Below are 24,266 nucleotides of genomic sequence, written 5' to 3' on the forward strand. Positions count from 1 at the left end.
GCACTGTATCTTCTAGCTGGAAATATTTTTCCCGCCTCGCTGTTCGCGTATTTTAGCTCGTTGCGGCGATCGCTATAAGTGTTGTCACGATAATAACGGTCAGTCAGTCGAACCCCAACAGGCTTAGAGGGATAAAATCGCCTAATCCAGGGGCGTTTGACCCAGAAGCGGCTTAATCGTATTATATCGAGCTGAAGGCTGACGATCGAGTTAAGAATGATAAGCAACCTGGCCGTAAAAATTTCATGCCAATATATGGTAGTTTGATAACGAATCCCAAATAATATATCAACGTAATAAGTGATGCTTTAGACCTCCGAATTCCCGGACATTAGTTCCTACGAGTGTAGCTCGCTTTCGCGCCCATGTTGATATCTATATAGCACTTGCAACATAACGAGCTTTCAAAACGAGAGCCAACGATTTACGCGGGTCAATCAACAGACGGATGGGTCTCTCTGTAGCTATCGTCCATGGAAATACCGAACTATACAGGCGCCAACGTGATAACATTCCTAACGGTTATGCTGACAGCTCTGTATTATAACACAAATGAACTTTAAAGCACTCAATAGTCACTCAGAGTTGTAGATATTATTTGGTGAAATGATGTTCTATCACTGTAAAGTAATACAGTGATAGAAATGATCTACAATCAGTTGACACCTATTGCGAGATACCGACGTCCGAAATAGTTGAAGCGGGGCATTGAGAACAATACGAACTAGAATAGAAACAACGTACAAATAAAATATAGCCCTTTTGAATGAGTCAGCATTGATGAATCTAACAGTGATGTATTACGATGTTGTTATCTAGATTGGTGCACAATACACGTTTATAAACATACGGCGACTGGGAGCTTGCCAAGACAGTTCACTTGACTTTCCTTTCCAGTGGCATCGTTCAGCCCGCTGTTGTCATGTCGTCATTGAGAACGACTATTGATTTGGTGCTGCAGTCTGCCAATCGGTTAAACATAGCGTTGGTGACATGTGTTTGTTCTATAAACAAGTACGTGTTTATTTTATGCAGTTTAGTTCCATGTGTGATATCGTTTAAATACGTCCGTTGTATACCATGGAAAAATTTCCGCCAGATCTGCCGTTCAATCCGACTACAACGACGAGGTACTGCCCTACGTTGGTTCATATTATTATGAAATATTGGATGTACCGCTATTTTTTCTTCGCCTTGGTATTTTATCATTGGATTAACGATTAATGAAGACAATTTTTTAATTTGAGATTGATACCATGTTTTCCATAGTTTCTAAACGTCTAGGACAAAAATAAGAGATTTTTAGTCGCGTTATTATTATACCCTATCCACACATTACTTTCATCCGGATAAGACTGCTATAGAAAGGCAAATATTACCTTCACTCTGAATCGTATCGCTCAATGATGTGTCTCGAATGTGAACTCATATGTTAACACACTTCGGACACTCTGCATAAAACCTTACCCCTTTAGCGAGCACGATTAACACTTGGGTATGACGTACAGCTATATACTGGGCTAGGTAATTTACCAAACAGGGATCTCGTACGGTGACTCATCTTGCACGATTCTCAACGTATTTCGATAGAATGCCTTAATAGAAACAACACCCATTTCAAACATCGACAATTTAAAAACCCGTTAGAACATTACTTTCTGTGTACACCCATTAGTTTCGTCACTGTTCGATTTGATGCTGGTTTCACTTTAAATTGCTATCAAGTTTATGCTACATCTAAAATAATCAATGAGGATCTGAGTTAGTTTTAGCAATAGTAACGTAAAAATTTTCTAAATGCAAATAAAAAAAACCCTTTTAAACATCATTAATGCGCTGATAGTATGGATTTCACCGGTAGCTCATTTTTATATCAGGATAATATAGTGCCTAATTTTATGTAGCTGCGTAAACCAGAAGATAGATAAAACAAAAAAGGCAACTACCATTTCAACCCCGGTTATCATCCGACAGCTAAATAACTGAAGTACTGTAAATCGTCCGAAATTGTTGTCCTTTCTTTTTAAGGCCGCCTGATATGCTCGCGTCATTTTATGAGTTCGATCTCTTCAGATACGCGTCCTACCAGTTCCTCTCAGGACATAAGGCCTTACGGTTACTTGTCTGTATTTTTTTTATATGCCACTTTTTCCACTGAAGGTAGGAGCAAAGAAGGTGGGCCAGCCATTCTGCTATGACAGCGTGCACAAACTTATGCTCGGTGTTTCTTTTTGGTGCCATTTACTACCAAGTTACATGCAAGGGCGTCTGGATGCCAAAATGGCCCACACGAAGCGCGGTACGAACTTGAAGTGGACCAGGCCTGCTCTTGCTGACCACGAAGAGGTCGTCCTAGGTATTGAGCGAAGGACAAAATCCAAAGTGAAAACGTAAAGGGCAGATTTTAAGTATGAAGGAAAGCTAGGGTATTATGGCTTGCCTCATTCGAAAAAAAAAAAGAACAGCAATGATACACCGAATGGGTGGGACTAGTCCGAAGAGAAAGGCGGAACGTTCAGCTCCGGAAGCAGAAGAGACTACCTGACTGCTTCAACTTCTGCTGCTGCTGTTCTTGCGCTCTTAGAAGGTAGTGCCACACACGGTCGGCTTGCCTGTAACTCCAGCCTGCCTATGCTGCCTCAAGACCGAGTCACTCTTGGTTTGTGACGGGCGTTCCCATTGTTCCCTGGCCCTCCGCCGCCTCGTAATCTCCATTTGTTCACCAACCCTATCATTGGTCGCCACCGCTAGAGCTACAGTTCGTTGGCGCTATTCGCTGCCTTTAGGAACGAAGCTGAGCATACATGAGGAACGATACACAAGAATAACGATACACAAGAATAAGCTCGTTTTCGAATAGGGGAGCGACAGTTGCCTCGTAACGGTGTAACCCTCCCCCATTTCGTATATCATTCGCTCGGCATCGTGTTTTTACGTTTTAGGTATTTCAGAGTAGCTAGACGTGACCATAACAACACCAGTTTCACCGACAGTACTGACTAAGACCGAACAGATTGGGCCAGTACTTTCTTGCGGTCCCCAGTCTATCCCTTTTCTGCTTCGCGTTGTCTGCTAGAACAACGTGGTCGTGGTGAAAGAGTGGATTTATTGCAAAGCAGCTCATCAGGACTCGTCACCGTAGATCCGACAAGACCTTTCTTCTCCATCTTTAAGCGGTCGTCCTGTAATAGCGGTGGGTGCCATGGTTCTACGATTCGCTTTCTCGCCCTCTTTCTCCCACCGTTCGAAGGTTCTAACTTGAACCTCTAGAGGTCCCCTACTTAGCAGCTGCTAACGAGCAGCCTGTTCGTTTGTCTGCGTTTACTGGCTCGTCGGAGAAATGAAGCAATCTCGGATGAGTCGAAATAGCAAGCTTATAACATCCCGTAGCCTCCACTATTCGCAACTTGTCCTTAGGCTAAGCACGTACCATCGCTATATAACACTTTCCACATGTTCTTCATTATTTTTGAAGTATTTGAAGGAGCACTTGCGCTACACCAAAAAGATCTTGCACATTAGTCTACTTGTAGGTGATTTTTATATGGTACGAACACGATCGAATTACCCTATAGCGAGCGTGGACATACTGTGTACTACATTGTTTACCCGTTGTGTCACAAGCACTACTGCATTATATAAGAGTGGTGGTATCTATAACTTTTCAATTTTCAACAAGGTAATATCTGAAATTGACGGGAGAAAATCCAAATTCTAACAGTAAGCGTATTATAAACGTACCTAACCTTTTTTCCAGATGAGAAGTAGCTGCTATATATGTATCCGTCGAAAGGATCAGCATATTTTTCCCTTTGTAAATCTTCAGACACAAGCTAGCTTCTTAAAAATATGCTTGCCCTTGGTTTTTAATCACATCAATGAACCTCCAGCCACAAGAAAGCTTACGAGCTTTCTTCTAACAATGTGCCCTTCACTGTTATATTTGCTACTATTGTTATGTCCTCCTGCATAAAAATAAACAAATGCCTGTTATAAAAAAAACCCTATGGATAAATTTAAGTGAATCTATTTTTTTGGGAATTGAATGAATATAGGAATGTCAAGTTCTCGACCTGCTTGATAGAGCACGAATTAAAACTATGGATAGAGATGACAGCGAAATCGACCGCGAATATTCAAACAAATTAAACAGTCTAAATAACCCTGCGCTAGCGATCAGAACATGTTCATAATATAGTATCATTCCACAAGTATCCTCTTATTGTGCAGTCGTCTCGAAAGCTGTTGTCTAACCCGATACTAACATCATTGTTAAGTTCTCCAGTCATTGTCAAGTTCTCCAATCATTTTCAAGTTCTCCACAGATTTTAAACTATTTCACAATTACGCGAACGTTATACGGACCTGGAGTATTTGTTTGTTCACTTTGTTTTTGTTGCAAATGAATAGAATTTAATCAGCAACCAAAGCGGCAAAGCGTAGTGCTTTCTCTGTCAAAGTATTGTTTTTCTACGGTCGATGATTATTATTGAATAACGGTACGTTAATGCTTCTGATGATTTCCCAAGCCTAGATGGCTAGGACTTCTTCGGGTTTCAACCTTAGCGGCTGCTGCTCTGTTCGGCTGTTGATGCTTTGCATAGCCATATGGTCTGATTTATCCACGATCCATTGCCAGTTATCTACGTTCTCGTTTTTCCTTCATGCACGCAGTAGAACAATGATAGGTGTGGTAAAAGTATAATGCCTATAGAAAAAGCATTGTACGTAAAAGTGGTATGCGAGAACAAAAAGAGAACCGCGTTAGATGGAAGCGATGTTTTTCAGGGATGGACAACAATAACAACAGTTCTGAGCAGCTCACCAACTAACGATAGGTTGGAAAAGACTGGTCTCGACGAAAAGCTTTCATTATCTCGTGTAAGTTCCCGTTGAAAGAGCGGGAGGTCCGAATGTTCGATTGGCGTCGCGCTCCGGGCCATTGACTGTAACAATGGCCGCCAGTCAATCTAGACTAAGTGTGGGTACAACTAAGCGTACATTTGCTCACAGCCGATCAAGAGCCCGTTCGTTTCTTCTTGACCACTTGACGTTCGCCGGCAAATAAACGGTTTCGTTTCATATCCTATATATTACATACAACGTATGCTAGAAGAAAAAGATGACAGTCATAACAATGGCTGCATAAGCAGGTAAGCCCGTCAGCTTACGTCGTATTATTTTCAGCTGACCCTCAGATCCTATGTATCCTGTACACAAAATAGATTCATCTTGCGGTATAGCGTCAATGATTGCCAAGAGAAGTCTTGCTGGGCAGACCTCCAACAAACCTAAGATGTGACGACTTAACCATATCAGCAGCCCCCAAGTCTGTTATCGTTCTTTACTTTTGATCCGTATTTTCCCATGGTTCCTTTGTCAACATCTGCGGACGGTTAGAGCTGACCCAACTATGGCTGGCATAAATATGACACTAAATAATGTCCGTGCTGTCTGCTGTAACACACCCGTACATATTCAGACCATGCCACCGCTTTTTTGGGCGTTTGCGCCCGCCTATAGAATTATCACGTTGTTTTCCAATATGTTACTAAAATATTGTAATGTTACGTATAAGTGCGCCAACAGCCTAGACATGATGACAGTAAGGCCTAAAGTTAAGAACGCCCGTTATGTCGAAATACACGAAACTTCATATTATCTACGCAGGCCAGCATTGAATCCCCTTAAACCCTATTTTACGGAAGCTCAAGGTCCGTATCAAAGACGCACCTTATAATCACTATTAATAATAAAAATTGTATCTTTACAATGAGCACTAGTTACGCGAAAGAACATCTCTTATAGTTTGAAGACACATCATGCTCTATTGGCCTAAAAGGCTACCTTCTACGGAAGTAAATCGTTGAACAATCCAGCGTAGTCCACATCTCGAACTATCCATAATGTTTAATATTTTCGGGGATTAGGCTCCTAAACATAAGCACCGCAAAGGATGAAGTCTTCTCAACGAAATATTTAGTATTTTGCTTAATAAAGATAGGGATAAAAATATACTATTATTGATGAGTGTTGAAGACAATGAGATATGAGAGGAACGCACCCATGTGATATTGGCTGTGGCTACCAAGGTACAAGTTAGGACTTCTTCTGCATTCGTATAGTTCAATAAAATAGCATAGAAAAAAAACAAAGAAACCCAAAAAAATAGACGACAAATACAACATTGAACTAAGAATGTCTCCTTTTGGGATGCTATATATATATATATATATATATATATTCTTTTTTAGTTTAATTATAAATGATTTATAAAACGTTCGTTGCCAACCCTCATATGATATCTACAATTTCTAATACTTAACGAAACGGTCAAATTAAAATTATTTAAAAGAAAAGAGTACCGGCCTGATAAGGCCACGCACCCGTTCAAGTTTATGGGGTATGCGCGGTTGGAAGCAATTAGCAGAGATGAGGTTGTGATTTTTTTTCCATGAAAACTTTTTTCCTGAAAAAGGAGATTTACCTATGGGTTAAAGAAAAAAAACACTCACGAGCGCCTTAACTACACCGTCGGCCGTATACTATATTCCGTCAAGGCCCGGTGGTCACGGTCAGTCACCAAATGCTAACAAATATATATACATGTACTATGTCCTTCGCAGAGCTCCGCAAGGGGACACGTCTTGCGCAAGCGGGAGCGGCACTAACGACGGCTCGGCTTCTATGGGAGAGTGTTGCACAGAGGAAAAACAGGACGAAGAGCAGCCCGTAACAATAGCCAACGATGGCCAAGAGCGTTCCAGACTTGACGCCATCTCATTATTGAATCAGCGAATACAAGGGAGTGGGGCGAGATTGGATGGCAGACGCTGTGCTAGAAAAAGAAGCATGCTGTATAGCAGTGCATAGCGATCAGAGCCGACCCGACGACTAAGGAACGGGTAAATAAACCATGGACCAGTCATTCTATCCTATCATAACATATATCACCTAGCTGAACCGCTAGCGTTTTCTTCATGTGGCAAAGTTGGAGACATGCGCCAAGCAGCCCGAGGCCAAATGTTTGAACTTCTATGGCTGGGGCTGAGATGGCGGTCACTGCAAGCAGATAGCCCCCCACTTCATTCACGTTAACCATATATTTATATATAAATAAATAAAATATATAAACACTATATTCTTTCACTATGGATAAAAAAAAATAGCTAGTAAAAGATATACAGGCCATCAGTCGCTCATCTGCGAATATATCTGCTTTGGGCTTCTACCTTTCAACTACTTTCGCAGGTCTACCTCCTCTTTTAAGACCCAAAAAATCTCAGGCTATCGTACACGTTGCCTATGATGCTGTTGCTGCCGCTGATGCGCCAGCAGAGCCCGCTCCTATTCGGCGTTATCTTTGGCCTCTTCAGGCGCCCGGCAGGGTAAGCCGGCTGGCGGAAGGGCAGACGACCAACTGCGGCTAAGACAAGCTTCACCTTCGACTCGCGAAAGGCTTGCTAATCAGGGAGCCATCTCATATATATATATGAGCATCGTTTGAGACAGCAACTATGATACATGACCATACGAGGTATCGCATGGACACTTGGCACTTTCCAACGCAGAAGATGGATGTAATGACAGAGCAGTGGCTGTGTATTAGTATAGGTGAGTCCGTGCGCGATACGAGGACAACGTGGTAAAAGGATCCGCCCCCAAATAGCTCTAGGAAGCGAACGGAAGCCGAAAGCTTAAAACGTTTAGGACGCTACAAACGAATGCATCCACTGATACTCTTAGTTGTATTACTGAGGGTAACATGGTTCACAGCCTTAAAGCAATTACACTATTAGAGATGATATAAACTTAGTGATACGTAACCTTTACATAACCCCTTTGACGGAGTGCTAAGCGACAGTAGAGAAGAGGTATGGATCTATAAGCGTTAGCTTAGCTACACACGCGTCCGAGAAGAAAAATGGCGTCGCTTGCATCTTGTTGGTTTTCGAATTGAGTCACTGATTTGCTCTATAGTGTACTTTGTAGATGTATGTATCAGAACAGACGTAGCCGTGTGAATTTTGTATATACGTGAGAGGTTTCATTACGTATGCACATGAGAGTCTGTCTAACGAAGCGCAAGCGACCGCTGCTGTTTGGACCATTACTCAAGGTTAACTAATAGTAAATAAACACATCTTTTTACATGGGATAGGCACGACTATACAGACTAACATTACTTAGACTTCATTATCCATTTTTTCCCATCCAAGCCATATATATATATATACATATATAGTGCACCCACTTCGATTTAACATATGTGTGTCCGCATATGCTCAGTTGTAAGCACCTTGGGTTTAACAGGACAAGAAAGATGCTTTCAGCTGCCCTATCAGGTCAACTGCCATCGGACCTGAAGTTGTCCTAGGACAAAGAGCAATTCTTCTGAACCGATCTAGAGGCAGTTCTTTCCATTGACGCTTATCCAAATGTATTCACCTGTACATATTGGGTGCGGGACGCGTCGTAACCGGACGTTTCGGTGTTTACTTAACTGTCGTCGATTTCTTATTACAGTGAAATATGTTAGTTGCTAATTCTCTAAAGTCTCATGATTATCTATATGTATATAGACATAGAGTAGTAGCAGTCTTTAAATTCTAGTTACTGAAATGTCCAAAAACCGGGGAAGTAAATCTACTCGTATACGAAAATGTCTGTTGTCATCGGACGTTTCCCCAACATCCACTTGTAGCAGACTTCGACAAACTGGGCTAAACCATCACCATTACAGAAGGCTGTCAAAGGGGTCTAAACATTCTACCGACATTCCGCTGTGGAGTAGGTAGAAGAATAGAAGACTAGACAAAAATCGAAATAGTTTTTCTTTAGATAGTCCAAAGTTGTCCACGGTTCGACGTGGGCACTGGATTTGAAAAGTACAGTGCGGGTATTGGGTCAACAAAAAAAGAAAGAAAGAAAGAAAGACCACTTTGCGCTTCAATGGAGACCGACTTGGAAACTTACTTAATGAAATGATTTTTAAGGCTTTTTTTTTTTTATTCTTATCGTCGCTTCCGTTCATCTCTAACTTTCGAAAATACGTTTAGCGTGCGTCTAGCTGTACGCCTGTTCGGCGTTATTATAGTCCAATTACTAGATGGGTACACAGGCCATCGCAAACGTTTGTCTGCATCCGCTCTCTCGACAGCCATACTAGGTGCCATTAAGAAAGCAGTACAGAGGTAGGACAAATGAATAAGTCGGATCGGTATGCTGTATTAAGCTTAGCACCAACTCAATAAAAAAGCACCACAGAGAGGTTCGCGCCTTGTGGCCTGTACTCGTCGCTAACGCCGCCGTCATCATTGCCAGCTACAGTAACACCACGCCTGCCAGGGTCAAACCGACCACTGCCGCCACTAAAACAAATAGTACAAGACTTCTGTCATCGCTTCCCAAAGCCTAGCCTGATATAATTGAAGCCCTGGTCTTTCGAGTTGACCAAACATTTCGAAGTGCTACAGAGGAGTACCGACCTCTGCGGCAGCGGCGGCGTAAGTGTCGACAAAGGGGCGACGTGTTTTGCTAAAAACGCAAGCCATCAGTTCTGCAAAATTTATAGCTGACAAAAATTATGTCTCAGACTTCTCAGAGTAAAATCATTTTTACCTATCGAAACAAAGCTGCCGGATGCCACAAACTACTCGAGTAATATATCAGTGATTTTGGAGTCAGTCAGCGCTATCTTGCTGCAGTATACACACTTTGGTCGATGGAACAGTCGGTTTCATTTTTTCAGAAATTTTCATTATTTGTTCATGGCTCTTGGCTATGACCCTCTTTTCAATGGAGTAGAAGTCGTCTCAGATCTAATTGGTCCGAATTGTTAGAGTGCCTTCATTAGCCAAGTTAATTGCGTACGTCGAACAAAGATGTCGAACAAAGGCCATCCTTATAACGGAACTATTCTAAAAGATGGTTCTTTTTCATAACACATTTCCAAAAAAGATGCTGTGAAAGTACGAAAATCAAGGCTAGGATAACCGCACTGACTTAAATTCGCTTTATTTTTCCAATTGGACTTAGCTTTTCTCTGCAACGGTAGTTCCGGCTGCATTTACGCAGCTTCCGAGTGTAGCCTCCCGGGAACACTGCGCCAATTGTTGCCTATTGAATTAATAGTAGGAAAGCTGACAAAAACCTCTCCACTGTCGTCTACATCTCAACAAATTTTGTAGTATAACTCATTGGATTGTGAATATGCATAGAAAAAGAACGCGGGGGTTCTTTGATAGAAGATTACTTAGAAATTAGTGTATTGATGAAGCAGACTCGCATACAAGACAAACAAAAAAAGATGTATCTTATTCCCAACTAATTTCAAATCCTTAAGTATACTAACGATCGTTATATGTTATCTCACCTGGCTATCGAAACTATTATTATATCACTCACCCAGTGTGGCTGAACTCCGGAGTTCACATTTGATATTAAGGTAATCCGTTAGGCACAAGATGCGGTTTGAAGTGAGGTGTAGTCCTAGTGCTAATTGTGGGGTCTATCCGGCGGACACTCACTTCCCTGAAGACCAGCCACACCTCTTTCTCTATCTATCACTATAAACACGCGCTGCTTATGAACTCGATGCTGGTATTGTTCCTATTATATTTAAACTTGCTACAGCCGTATGATGGTCATCGGTATACGAGGAGTCGTTGAAGTAACACTGTTAACCCGGCGTTGATACTAACACTGAAGCTGTGGTTGTTGTTCTTTCACACCCATATTGGGTTAATTAACCCATGTGCAGCATGTAGATAGAGATTTCTCTAAACAACTGCAGAAATCTCTGTCGTTCGCTTCGTTCTGGTACTTAGGCTGCCTTCTGGTTGAGACAGTCGCTTCCCTATAGGCCAATTTAGCCCTAGTCACCATTCCTATGATTTGGATGGCTGGCGACTTTGTTGTCGTTGCCGCCACCGCCGTTGTTCATTGTCACCAACGGTGTTAGAATTATTATCAAGGAAAAACAAAATCGCACAAATGCAGATCTTTCTTTAGTTTGAAATACGGCTGTCTGGCTATATAACCTGCCGGAGCCGTTCGCAAGCGCTGAAAAGGGACAAGGGCTCTAGTGGGATCCAGAGGGGGCGAACAGTCTTAATTAATGTTCACTCCTTTCTTTTTTGTTCGTATTGTTGAAGGATCTGTTATGTCACTGGTGTTATTTTCGTTGTTATACGACGTACAAATCATCACTTAGTAATTCAATGACATTCAAACGTTGTAGGTACTTTTGTTTATGTATTGTTGATCTTTCATAGTGTTATTGGTATGATGAAAATCTTTCAAAAAGGTTTTTATTATTGGTTGATCATTTACAGTGTTATTAGTAATGGTAGTGAGAGGGCTAGTTATTGTATTGGGCAGGGACCATCCACTTTCTCTCTAGGATATCTATGTTCATGAATGACCTTGAGATTTATTAGCTAAAAGTAGCTGGTGAAACATTAAGGGCAGCTACTTTTCCATTTAGTCATTCTCACCTTGTCTGGCCCTATTTGCCTTTGCCACGTTTTCTAAGTAAATAGACACTGCACTGATTTGTATTTTTCGCTCGTTCTCCACCTATTTCTGTGCCCGCGCTAACGAAAAGCGGTAACCGTTAGTGGTCGAACTGCTTCCCCGCCAGTACTCCAGCTGATGTCAAGGCTACCCCTTTGATTGTACCTCTGTAGAACACCGGCTCTATACAGAAGCGCTACGTGGTGGGCCCGTAACTCTTTCGCCAGCTGTGTCAACGCTTCTGTAGCCGGCGGCCGCTGCTGCCATCGGTGCTAATGCTAACGAAGCGACGATTCTATTTAGCAGGGTCGAGTTAACAGTTGCGGACCTTACCTCTCATTTTTTTATCGTTAGGTTGATGTTTTCAAAGAATTCTGATAATCATTTCGGCGTCCGCATCGTTATTCTTCGAACAGCGTGTTCTACTCAAGCATTTTATTCTGTCCCTCTTTGATTGGGTTCTAATTGGCGATTTATTTTTCGCTGACATTTATTACGGGAAAAGTGTGAACACAGTCGTTTCGCAAAGTTTCACTCTTCACGTGCTTCCTACCTCTTCCACGACAGGTGCACAGATAGAACTGAAGAGGTAGCGGAAGAAAAAGATGACGATGGTGGTACACTGATGTTGAAGCACTAACAGAACGAGATTACACTAGAGGGGATTTATTGAAACTTTCGTCTACTGAAGTTGCATAATGCCACATCACGGGCGATTTGATGGCTGCTCGGAGCCTTGACTCTCGCTAAATTTTCGATCGCTGGTTTGACTCCAACTAAGTCGAACGCTCCGGTCATAAAGGTTCTTGTTGCTACCAAAACTTAATTACGGCCAATCCACTGAATGAGTCGAGTCGTGTGCTATCTTGTCATCTGTCCTTTTTCTATTTAGGTTCCTCTTTACTGGTCCCGATGACTAGATAAAGAGCACGATAAGGCGTGCTTTATTACATAATACCTTATTTGCTCCGATTGTCTGATCCGCGATTTTCTGATTGACCCTGGTACGGTAGCACGAACAAATCTTTCTTCTACATCTTTTCCACCAGGAAACTTCAATTTGGCGGCACGTTTGGCGACGGAGATTGGTAGTTGCAGGAAACGCGTTTGGCGGATCAAGGGTTGACTAAAGGGCGGTAGACAGAACAAAGGCCTAGGGGAGTAGGGGTATCATGGTGAGTGGTTGTGCCATCCTAGATTCGCGGAAAAAAGGATGTACGACACATTATCCGTTTTACTTCTGCTTGTAATTTACTGTACCTTCTCTCGCTGCTGCTTGTGTTGCCGGTCCTGCCTCCGTCTTCACAGCCGCGTATTTTCCCGTTTTTGATCTTGTTTTCATTGTCGTCGTTGCCCTGTTTCTGTTAGGATCTTCTGGCTAACTCGTCTTACTATTTTGGTTTCAACAGCGTCAACTTCTGCTGTTCATGGTTTAAAATAGTGATAGGACTGTAATTTAAGGGATCTGACGATCCGGAGTTCTCAGTTAAAACCGATGGTAAGTAGTAGTGCCTGGAAAACAGCTACTGAATAGCCAGGCGGATTGATGATTCGATAGCTGTTCCGAACGACGCAGTTAAATGTTACAATCTCTTTTCCTTCCTGTTATTTTCTCTGCTAATGGTGTTATTGACGTCAGGCGCTCTGCAATACGGATTGTGGCTTTCTAATTAGTTACTAGCTCCCTTGCAGGATCAGTAAATGCGACTTAGTCCATTTGTCCCTCTGTCCGTTCCTCGGCGTGCGATGGACGCAAGCGGCACTTGGAGGCGGCTAGCAGCTTAGTAAGCAGTGGATGGACAAATTTGCACCACGATTCGTCGAGTACTGGTGCTTTCCTATTGTTTGTACTCATCGTTCGACTTCGACAAACAGAGGAAGATAGACGTCATTTTTCTTCGTTACGTTCTTCTGCTTTATCGGTTTTCGGTATACTCTGGGAAACAACTGTCTCCACCTTTCGGATCTCGGGTCTGGCTTAGTGCCCTGTCCGCACTGGTCGGCCGTCTACTCTGATTCAGGCGAATTGGCTTAGCCCGCGCCCGCCATGAGGATGGCTGCCGCAAGCGCCATCTAGAGGGTACGAGGAATACTAGTGAGCACCTAGAACAACGACCCTAAAGAGGGAAACGTCAGCCTAAGAAGAGCGTTTAATCGAGCGAGCGACCGAGTGTCGGTGGTTGGCCTAGGCCCAGGCGGGTTCAGGTGGACGGGTAGATAATCGCACGAAGAGAGAGGGGAACCAAATGAGACCTAGTCTAGCTAAACTCAATTCTTACAGGAAATCAGAATCTCAGCACAAGGGAAAAATTATGCTCGCGTTTTTCTGTGATATATTGACAGCCATGAAAAAACATGGACGACAGCAGCGGATTGAGGAAGAGAAGAGGCGAGAATCAGGCAAAACAATCATGCAGAAGAAATAGGAATGGGACGTGGCTGTTGTTGGGACGTCGGTTTACTGTGCTACAGCTCAGTAGGATGACAGACGCATTAAGATACTAACGAGAACGACTTCAATAGAAATTCTGCTTGCTTGTGTCGATAGTATCCTTTTGATCGAGATTGATGGCAATGGTTATTGAAAGTGTCGCAGTCCAGACGTGAGCGATGATATGCAAACGTACAATAGGTAAAGGACAGCAGTGGAACGGTCCCTAGTATCTGGAAAGTGCCAACTAAAGGGAAATACGAAACCGTGGAATTAGGCATGTATTTAGAATACGGCGATAGAAGTGCGATAAAAATACGGCGAGTTGCTGCGCTTATTGCTTATATAGCTGCGCCAAAAAGCAAGGAAATAAGATGCTTTTCTAATGAACGTAAACACATGAGCCTTACATCACGATACTGCCGGCGAGCTAATGACGAGTAAAATTTGTCCGACATGGCTAAACCAGCGACGTAAATATGCAGTATTGCTCATGCGATAACATAAAATTTTCACAGTATACGCATGAACTAGGTTTCGCGCAGGGGATCTGCATCGTCTTCTCCTCTAGCAAACACCTCGAACGTGACTTCGGTCTGAATGGTGCGCTTTTTTTTGCCACCCATTTCTGTAAAAAGACGGTTTTAAACAGAAATACGCACGTCTGTAGATTTTTCGCATCAGAACGTCCGCTATTCATTCTTCTACATTCTTCAACATCTACATTGGACGACCCCAAATTTATAGAACTCGTGTAGAAATAGAAGACGGAGGTTGTTGGCGGCCCTCTTGAAGACGAAATGTCGGCATAATACTTCTATGCATTTGTGGGTTCTAGCTCGTCGTACCAACAAATGATCTCAATTGTGATTGCTTAGTGTTCTTTTTAGCATCTGGAACCGCATTTAGCATATCAGTATAGTATTCCAATAACTACTTGTAGAAGCACTCTTATGTCAAATTTATTTCAAATCAATTGCCTACCTAACAAGAATTAAAAACCGTTGACATTTCAAGACAGATTTTAGTATGAAAGCTGATTTACACATTGTCATTTTATTAACACGAAAAACTTTTTTTTTGTCTAAATGAGACTAATAACAAACATTTCGGATGTGTGGCTTATTACACATACGTCGACATGACACGATTTTGCTTGAAACGGACACATTTTTACTTCAAATATAAATAAAAATTCATATTGATTTCAAACTATTTCAATCAGCGCAAACTCAGCACGTCCTTTTCTTCAGCATTTACCACTGCTTTTACGTGTTTTTACTAGGCGAGATAATCGACTGGCTGTTTTAAAGGGATGAATAGGGATAGGGTCAGTTACATCTCATGTCGAAGCAGTGATCTATAGTTTGTACTGATCCGCAGTCACGTACGCATCGTATTGCGCTAGGCTAAAATACTGATCTGTGTTTATACCAAAAAAATTTCGCTATCTTGAATCATTGTTCAAATAATTAAAATTATGGCGCTCTTTTTGCGTCAACACTACTTGATTAGTCGAAACAAAAACTCAATCGAATCTTTAGCTTTGCATAAATATATAAAATAAAAATAAATATGTAAAAGATGTTCCAATAATTGTGATTCTATTCATAGTGCCAGTAAGTAAAGTCCCGCATTTTATGCAACCTATGTAAACTTTGAAGGCCGACACCAAACTCCGCCGTTATTATATTCTTCAGAAAGGAGGAATGTCTTACTTATCATTGAAATCATCTCCTATCCTTCAAGCAATCAGTCACCGTTTCATATTGTCATTGAAGGATGAGGTATAATAATAAATACCTTCAACTGACTAGCATATTTTCGCAATTGCAAATGCCAGGAAGCTTTGTCGTCTATGTATATATAATAAATAGGACTTGACGATCGCAATCTCATTTAAAACATGGTGATATTATTAAAGGATCCAACGAACCTTTATTACGTACTGCAAGCAGTTGTGACATAAAGGGTCGATCTTGCGTATGTTGATATAGGCCAAAAAACAATTTGATCATACGTTCAAGTCGTCTATAAAAATCGGTCTGTCTTCTAAAGGAGCTGATCCTTGCAGATGAAATCTCGCCCCAACGTACCGAGACATTGAATAGTATCATATAGACTTTAGGTCAGAATTATGTAATAGCGGTATGGTTCCTCATTATATACCGAACCCATTTTGAGACAACTAGATGACGAAGGGTCGGGCTGTTCAATCGAAGAAAGAAGCGCTTTCGGAGAAAATCTCTCTAAAAAGGTACCTTGATGTTATAGCTGATGCACTTGTCTCACTGTTATTAATTGCTTATATTATACTTATGTTATAAACTACGAATTTAATTTTTAACTTTAATTGCTTAGAACATGTAGTTCGTGGAGAAGCTTTCAGGTTAGGTATGCTTGTCCAACTTGATTCATTAACTCAAATATGTAATCTTTATCATACATTGTTGGCTAGGTCTCAGGTCAGTGCTCTGCATTTTTTCCAAAAAATATGCAAAATTTCATCCCCTACCCATGTAAATTCTTATTCAGCTCAAACAGTCAAAAAGAAGTAGATGCACACATAGAATATACATCTTTCCACCGCTAAGAACTCCTTCTTAACGCTAATTTCAATACTATCTTAGATCGTTATCGCGCTACTCTGTTGAAATCTTATGTGTTGCACTACTGTATATACGTGTATTCCGATAAGGTTTGCTCAAGCAACAGTAATAATAGAACTTTTAAGCGTACATGTAAACTCCCTACTGAAATTTTGTCCGTTTCAACGATCACGCCTTAAAAAAGGCACCGATCTGAAATGTTAACCACTCATCCCTTTGTGCATTCAAGGCCATTAAGTCATTTGCTATTGATGTGTTTTAACGATACAGTAGACACACATATGGACACAAAGTAGGATCAATACTGTGCAACGGTAACGTATTTGCCTACAAAATTCAAACATACGTCGGGTCTAGCTTTGAAACCAGATGTAGATACACTTCTTTTCATGCGGGAAGCCAGCCCTCTGAGCTAGCATTAGTTGATAATACCGAGTGTAGGACCGCAAATATAGCTTTACTGGCCTGAGGCACTCAAATGAGTCAAGCCAACTTAACCTATTGGCTCAAACGTGGGTGATAGTTGACTGTTCTAGATTCAATTCCCTGGATGATGATTTACGGCTTGGACGTTTCATATTTTTTCGAGGACTTAAGGATCGCTAGAGGACATTTCGTTTCAACTCAGCAGAAACTTGCGGGTCAGTTCGATAAGCAATTTTCGAATTACCTCTCCGCTACGAAAGCCATACCGAAGCCATGGGTATAGGTTTTCCATGAACTCGATGAGCGGTAACAATAAGTTAAATAAAATAATAAGTTCCGTACTAAATTATGTAAGACGCCAAAAAAAAAAAAATGGATCTTCGATTATGATTCCCATTGTAAAATATCGTGGTTTGGTTTCAGAGACCAGCAAAATCCTGCGCAAAGCAAAGTGTTTGGGAGGCAAAAGCCTTTTTCTGTGTTGGTAGTATATGAATCAAGTGCTGTACTCCAAGTTTCTAAAGCAACCCGAAAAAGCTAATACAAAACATTGTATACGTCAACTTTTTGAACCGAACAGCCCAATAAAGAAACGAGTGTTTTTTATCGTTTAAGTGAGGCAAAGTGATTTGTCTGCACAATAACGCTGGTCCTCTGCGATGGGTCACTTACTCAATTGTGCTGAGGGGCTTCCTCTCATTTGGCTCCTTGAGAGCAGCATCTACTTTGATGGATGCAAAATGTTATTAACCCGAAACAAGACGATGATGGAACAAAAATCCGAAAATTGGTTTTTGATTCAAGCAAGCAAACATTGTCAGCATCGCAGAAGAATCGGTGAGCTGCCGCACGAATGGCAAAGAACTATAAATCTAATGGCATTCATTTCAATATCAACGTTAGGCAAAAGAAAACGCTGAAAGTTAACTTATAAGCCTATTAGATGAAAGCCATTTAGGTGCATCTACCTAACATGCATGCCATTTCTCGGCCTACACACAGCCACTACAATGACTTTCCTATTAAACATAGCGAGTGGATTAAATAGGACAAAAGCTATTTTTATGTGAATATTCGTAAAGAGATGGTCATGTTTTTCCGAGGTTGAAAGGTTTCCTTTAGGTCTTTTCTATTTACTAACAGTACAGTTGACACTGATAATTTAGCTTTTTACCCAGAACTAGTTATCACTAGACCGAATTCTGATAGACGATGCCCGATGGAAGACGTGACTGTCATATTATGACGTAGACAGTCTGCGAAGTAGAGGTTTCAGTGGTTTTGATACATGAAGCTAGTCATCACCGTTATTTGTATGCATTTTGTAAAATCATCCTATGGACTTGCTAAGCTAGGAATGCAGAACTAAGCTAAGGACAGAGGTAGCGCTAGACAATTGAGTAACATATTCGAGTGACGGGGTTATAAATAGTTTATCAGTAAGTATGAAACGATATAACGTCTTTGAGTTAAACAGTCGCTTTCTAGAAACGAAAAGTAGAAAAAGTCCAGGCGCCTACGCTTTTTTCTACTAATGGACGGAATACATAGTTATGTTCCAGTCATTGCATACAGCACCCTCGATCAGTCGATTATCAAATTCGGACCAGTCGACTCCTATGCGGAAGAAGAATTTAAGGTAATTTAATCAAAGAATACTGCAAATACGTTAATATCTGAAAAATTGTTTTTAGATCAAACGTAAGGGGAAGGATTTCACATTTTGCGATTGAACATGTAGTAGCAACTGTCCAGTGACTTTCAACATCAGCTCAAAGTTTTTCAGCTTATTTTATACACACGATGTGAAAGCAATGGGTGATGATCTGTTTCATCCTTCTCTATGGCGCCGAAAGCAGGCTTGTTCAAACTGCGAAGGCCTGTTTATCAGAGTACGATTTAATGAAGAATAATTAGAATCTTGCTTATCTCTTTAATTGAGTGCTTGAGTGGACCTCGTATAATCACTGCCCCTCACATCACAGTGATGCGGCGTCAGTAGACGTCAGTCCAAACTAGTACGCCACTACCACAAAAATGTAATGGGCATCAAACTTCATATATACGTATAGAAGGTAACCCCTCTTGTGGTACGTGTCATTTGGCTTAACCGCAATTATCTTCTGTAATATATAGTGATGTTATCCTTAACGCATGTTAATGGAAAATAAATAATAACTAATCAGCTTGACTATTTATCATAATAATAATGACGACCTGAACATAAATATACCATATATTCGTACTGAGCAAATACACCTTTGGTACTTTATTTCAGTCGCCTCCGTATGTAGTCCTTTTTTTTTTGTTCTCTAGGGAAGGGTTGAGACGGATCTACTTGATATTTCAGCTGGACGACTAGATATTTTAGCGTCCCAATAAAATGTACCGTTTGTTTTATCTTTGAAGCTTCATTTTGGCCACTATGTATACAAAAGTTGCTGAGCTTACTTCACTGTCTGTACACAAAAGAATTTACAAATTGTATCAGGCTCGGGAAGGGCTCTTGAGTCGATCGGAGAGGTGAACTTTTTAAAATAAAATGCTGAAAAGGTGCATTTTCACAAGTGCGAACAAAGCGCAGCCAACAGCGACCGGAACGATGGGTTATTGACACGAATTAGATAACATGTAGGGTATTTTTAACATTGTAACATAATGTTGATATGTTCTGTCAAGCCCTCATGAGCTGGCAAATATGTATCACTATTCTAAAGGCCTTTTACTATCAGTGATAGCATAGCTTCCTCTGCAATAAGGCCAAACGTTTTCTAAAAGTTGCTTGGTCTGCGTGTTTTCTTCGACATTGTGAAACCATCTAGACAGATACTTCGGCTAGACACGTTCCGCTAGAGCTACGTCTGCTCAAGCGTGATGGTTCTATAAAGGTTCTATCATTCGATATTTATATACGATCATAACCTTATTATTACCACCATTGCCTATCTATTCGTATATTCGCTTCCATAATATTGTATATAAAAAAGTCTTTCACGTCTATAATGGAAACCTGCATTAAATGTTGTTTTTGGGATCTGGCTGTGCGTGAACGCTTTCTCAACATATAGATCGAATGTGCAGACACAAGTATGCTGATTCCTGCCATTCATCTTGTACCTGCAACAGAACAAATGTAGGGAAGCTACAATAACCAAAAATAACAAAGAACGCAGAGCTTGCCTACAAAATAACGCAACAACATTTGAAGACTCGTCGATATAAGGGCAGTGGCCCTTTCCTTTATAGTGCATTATTTTTGCCGATCAGCCCATAAGACTTGTCGCGGTACGTCAAACCCCGCTTACTCTGTCACTATTACGTGTTTGTACTAGTTGGTCGCTGTGTATGTGTATAGGTGCTTTTGTGTGTTCGGTGTGTGTGCGTGTGTATGTGTGTGTGTGTGTGTGACCGTCTGTCGATACGATATCCAATAAATAGGTTTATGATAGATGAGGTCGAACTTTTCCGACTTTTACCTGCTGTGTGTTTTCATTTCAGTTGGGCGTCCAACGTCACCCAGAGTTACCCTTCGGCTACGATTATCGCGGCTGAATATAACAGCCATTTTGGTGGGCATGATCAGCTACTCTACCAACGACTTCAACCAATTGCTGAAAGACGGAATTAGTAGCCGGTGAAAAGGGGATGCTTTATCTCAATTGGGGAAAATGTATACCTCAATTAAAACAATAGTATCGCTTAGTGCAAAGCTACTACGGCAATACAAGCCGGGTGATCAAAAAACTGTTGGCCTTTTGATGAGCAAACGAAAACGTGTAATTATTTCTAAGCTGTGACGTATTCCCTGAACCTGTCTCGTTTTGGTCACTGAAATCTCTCTCCGTTTTGAGTTATACGTCCGGTACCGCCATTAAACATTTCGTCATACGACTGGTTCCTAGCACGAAACGAACCATGTGTCTACGCCCAGGTTCGAATCTGGACCAGAACCCGTTTCTAATATTAGCATCATTCATTATAGCATAGATCATTGAAACCAGAAATATATTTACAGTTTTTCAGCCCACTTTCCAAAAAACTACTGCGTACTATGTGTCAGCAGTTTTTTGGAGAACCCTGTATTTTAACGTGGTTGTTATAGGAGTGTATTTTTTACCAGCATTACTGCAACAAATTACAGGCTATAAAAGAATTATGTTAGCAAAATCTTTAAAAAAAATGTATGCGATAAAATAATACCCAAAGCTCTTTGTTTCTCTCCTTCGAATGAACATTATACATGGACGTTGTACACAGACCAGATAGAAATAAAAAATCAATCAGAGCTGATGAAACTGCGAGTAGAGTATGTTCCAGTGACTGTGAATGGCAGCACATGAACTGAAACAGTAAAAATAAATATAGCATTTCTTTGAAAATATAGTACATGTAGCCTCTTTGTAACAGCGTTCATTTGGTGAACTAAAGAGATAACTTGTAGAATAGAAGAGACATGAGTCTAAAATATACAAAAAAAAAAAAAAAAAAAAAAGAATCCCTGTTTCAGCTTTTGCCAAGCTTATTGATTGAAATTGTATCATTTCATATTCTAACTTGTGTGTCGCTGCACGATTGCTCTGCATGCGCTGATATACAACACAAGAGGTCTTTAAAAAATAGTTGTGCGTAATCTGTGGCATTGATGCAGCAGAATTTTTTTAGCAGAAGCGCCACGTAACATAACAAATGCTTTGAAGCGATAAGAGCTATTGACGAAACAACCACCTCGACGTAAAGATGTTCTTTGCATCTAGTAAGCAGTGCATACACCGAGCCAAGAATCGGTAAAAGTTACCATAGACCACCCGATTAAACGGCAAGTGCCACATAAAATTGGCATCTATAGGCAAATGGGCCTCACCCTGGCAAGTCTAATTGAGGTATTAAGCAGCTTCAAATCAATTCCGAAATCGATCACTATCCACATGTACGATGCATTTCAGTGCATTATCAAAGCGGAATAGCACGGTAGAACTGATCAAATAGCTAATTTTTAAGCAAAGCTGTACTTTTTTTGTATTAAATGCGTTTGGTATAAATGGCTTTCTTCATTATTCGTACAGGCGTAATGTTAGTTTACTACAAACACAGTTGGCCAAAAAATAAAATATGGTATATTAAAATTAAAGTTTTCGACGAGTAAAACGAACTTAACAATGAAATTACTGGGTACCATTAGGTACAGTATTATGTACCATGTAGCAATAACTTATCAGTGTTGAACGATTATTGTTCCGTCATCCACGCTTGCAGTCACACAATTTTGATCACCACCTAGATTTATTTCATCAAATTTTGTCTATAAAAAAAAAAGATGCCACGCAAATTTTCAATTGTAATAACTGAGACAAATCATTTCCTTATTTATCTGAATTCAGCAGAGAAAGAACATACATTTCTCTTTCTAATTACGCAAAAAGTCTCGCTCTATTAAAAATCTGTACCTTTCTTAGATATACATTTGTAAGCCAACAGACCAAAGGCTAAAAAGAAGATCACTTGAGAAACTGTTTACTGGAAAGACGTTCTATTTTAACGGCACTGATTGCTTTTCACTCCTTTCGTATCGTTTCGATTCGTCCCGGCCGACGAAGGAACTGGCAGTTTCTGGCGCGAGCGAACTCACCCGGTGGTGATGACCGATCAAAACCAACTTGAGATGGGCTGCTTCGACCTATATCCGCTGCAGGGAGGACGATAACCTGTCCAGGCCGGGTACCAGGCGCCAAGGTACAACGATAAATGGCCTGCTGTGGAAAAGCACTATTAGCACCATGTGGAAAAGCACTTCTTTGTCCTCCACCACTTCCGCTTGGCTGGCCTACCCTCCGACTGCGCTTGAAAAAAACACTAGGCCATGCGCTTTACTTCGCAACCCTTTGTGATCAGCAATACCACCCGGTTATCTATAGGATCCGATGTACGACACGGACAAGTAAGATTTTATGATAATGTTTTCCTTGAGGTGAAAACTTCTATGGAAATACAGAGAAAGCACTCGCGTAAAATCAATCAGGCTTGAAATGAATATCATTTTATATTTGCACTGACATAACGCCTAGAGTAAACATAGTAGTTTTGAGCAATTGACTAATATTTTCAATTGCATGAGAGCATTAAGCAGTTTTGTCAGGTTTTCTCTTAAAATTGTGAGTTTTCTATGCTTACTGAATTCACGCTGATGATGGCTGCTGTTAATAGAGAATTCGTCGGAAGCTCAGCTGTTACGTCTACACAATTAGGTTTTGTCTCTTTTGTGGCAAATATACTAATATAAGCCATGTTATGCACTATATAAACTATATTCGGTAAGGTAATTTTTTGTCTTTCATTCTTTTTTTCTATTATCAATAGCCAGATTCCTTACCCTGTGTGATTCCTATATATGTGCGTTTATCTAGAAAGCTCTCTGTTCGTCGTGTATGCGAACTGGTCTATTGGTAAAAACTGCCGCTAGAAGCTTTTACTTCTCGTGACAGATTTATTTTATCAAATTTTGTCTATGAAAAAAAGATGTTACGCAAGTTTTCACAAGGATTCTTCATGAATAGTTCACTTATTTTATTAAGCTAGATAAGGATTACTTTGAATTGGAAACTAATGTAAGGAAGTTGTGTAAAAATTGGTTGCTTTTTGGTCGTCAAGGAGATTAAGTGAAAAGTGAATTTTCCGCATGAGGCTATAACGCTTGTTACTGTGTGAATCCATTCAATTTATCGATCAGCAGCAGGCCATACAGCAGTATGGCCTGCTGCTAAAATTCGCTAAAATAAAACTAATACCGTGTGTTGTCTTCAGTTTGTTGACATTATTTCACCTGATACAAATACACAATATTTCACAAATACAAAATATTGCATTATCGCTTGTATCTAATTTTTGAGGCATGCTGTCAACATGTAGATGTGGTTCGACTGATTTTCCGGTCCTGCAAGTTCTAATGTCGGATCTTTTTGTTACCGGTTAACGGCAAAGGAAATCACATAAATAGTACAACATGATGAAGCCAAAAGGTACAACTGACTGTGGCCCCAGTGTGGGATATAGTAGCACCTTTGTATACCACCAATCACCATCACCATAACGAATACCACAGATAGAATTTTGTTACCATTATAATTGACAATTATATAAGCATTGACGAACACCGTTAACGCATAAGAGACATTCAGCAGTTAAGTTTGAAGTGTTTGTAAAGGACCTGGTACGAGAAAGCTTCGGTTTTGGCGCGCTAGACAGCTGCAGTGGCGCCGATAGTACCACCACGAACGATTTGGCATCGG

General features: G+C 40.8%; 1 protein-coding gene and 3 long non-coding RNA genes across 6 annotated transcripts in view; 2 read left to right on the top strand and 2 right to left on the bottom strand.

Annotated features, from left to right (window-relative positions):
- LOC111263515 (uncharacterized) overlaps positions 1-15,650 on the bottom strand; it is a 60,671-nt gene extending 45,021 nt beyond the window's left edge. The window contains exon 1 of the mRNA XM_086969677.1: positions 10,408-15,650. The gene's annotated coding sequence lies outside the window, so the exon portion shown is untranslated. The remainder of the gene's footprint in view (positions 1-10,407) is intronic.
- LOC147753068 (uncharacterized) lies at positions 886-8,512 on the top strand. 2 transcript variants are annotated; one of them, XR_015312344.1, is made up of 3 exons: positions 886-1,130; positions 6,627-6,905; positions 7,252-8,512. It is a non-coding gene; the product is annotated as an uncharacterized LOC147753068 (long non-coding RNA). The 2 variants fall into 2 exon arrangements; XR_015312343.1 differs by lacking the exon at positions 7,252-8,512 and having other exon boundaries at positions 6,627-7,139.
- Positions 15,651-18,503: 2,853 nt separating the features above from the next.
- LOC147753069 (uncharacterized) lies at positions 18,504-22,230 on the top strand. 2 transcript variants are annotated; one of them, XR_015312329.1, is made up of 2 exons: positions 18,504-18,622; positions 20,482-22,230. It is a non-coding gene; the product is annotated as an uncharacterized LOC147753069 (long non-coding RNA). The 2 variants fall into 2 exon arrangements; XR_015312330.1 differs by lacking the exon at positions 18,504-18,622 and adding an exon at positions 20,096-20,268.
- Positions 19,227-24,260, bottom strand: LOC147753070 (uncharacterized). Its single transcript, XR_015312331.1, has 3 exons — positions 24,185-24,260; positions 22,428-22,730; positions 19,227-20,100 (listed from the first exon to the last, which is right to left on the bottom strand). It is a non-coding gene; the product is annotated as an uncharacterized LOC147753070 (long non-coding RNA).
- Between the last annotated feature and the right edge of the window lie 6 nt (positions 24,261-24,266).

This window comes from Varroa jacobsoni, unplaced genomic scaffold, assembly GCF_002532875.2.
Source record: "Varroa jacobsoni isolate VJ856 unplaced genomic scaffold, vjacob_1.0 scaffold_772, whole genome shotgun sequence".
Taxonomy (NCBI): domain Eukaryota; kingdom Metazoa; phylum Arthropoda; class Arachnida; order Mesostigmata; family Varroidae; genus Varroa; species Varroa jacobsoni.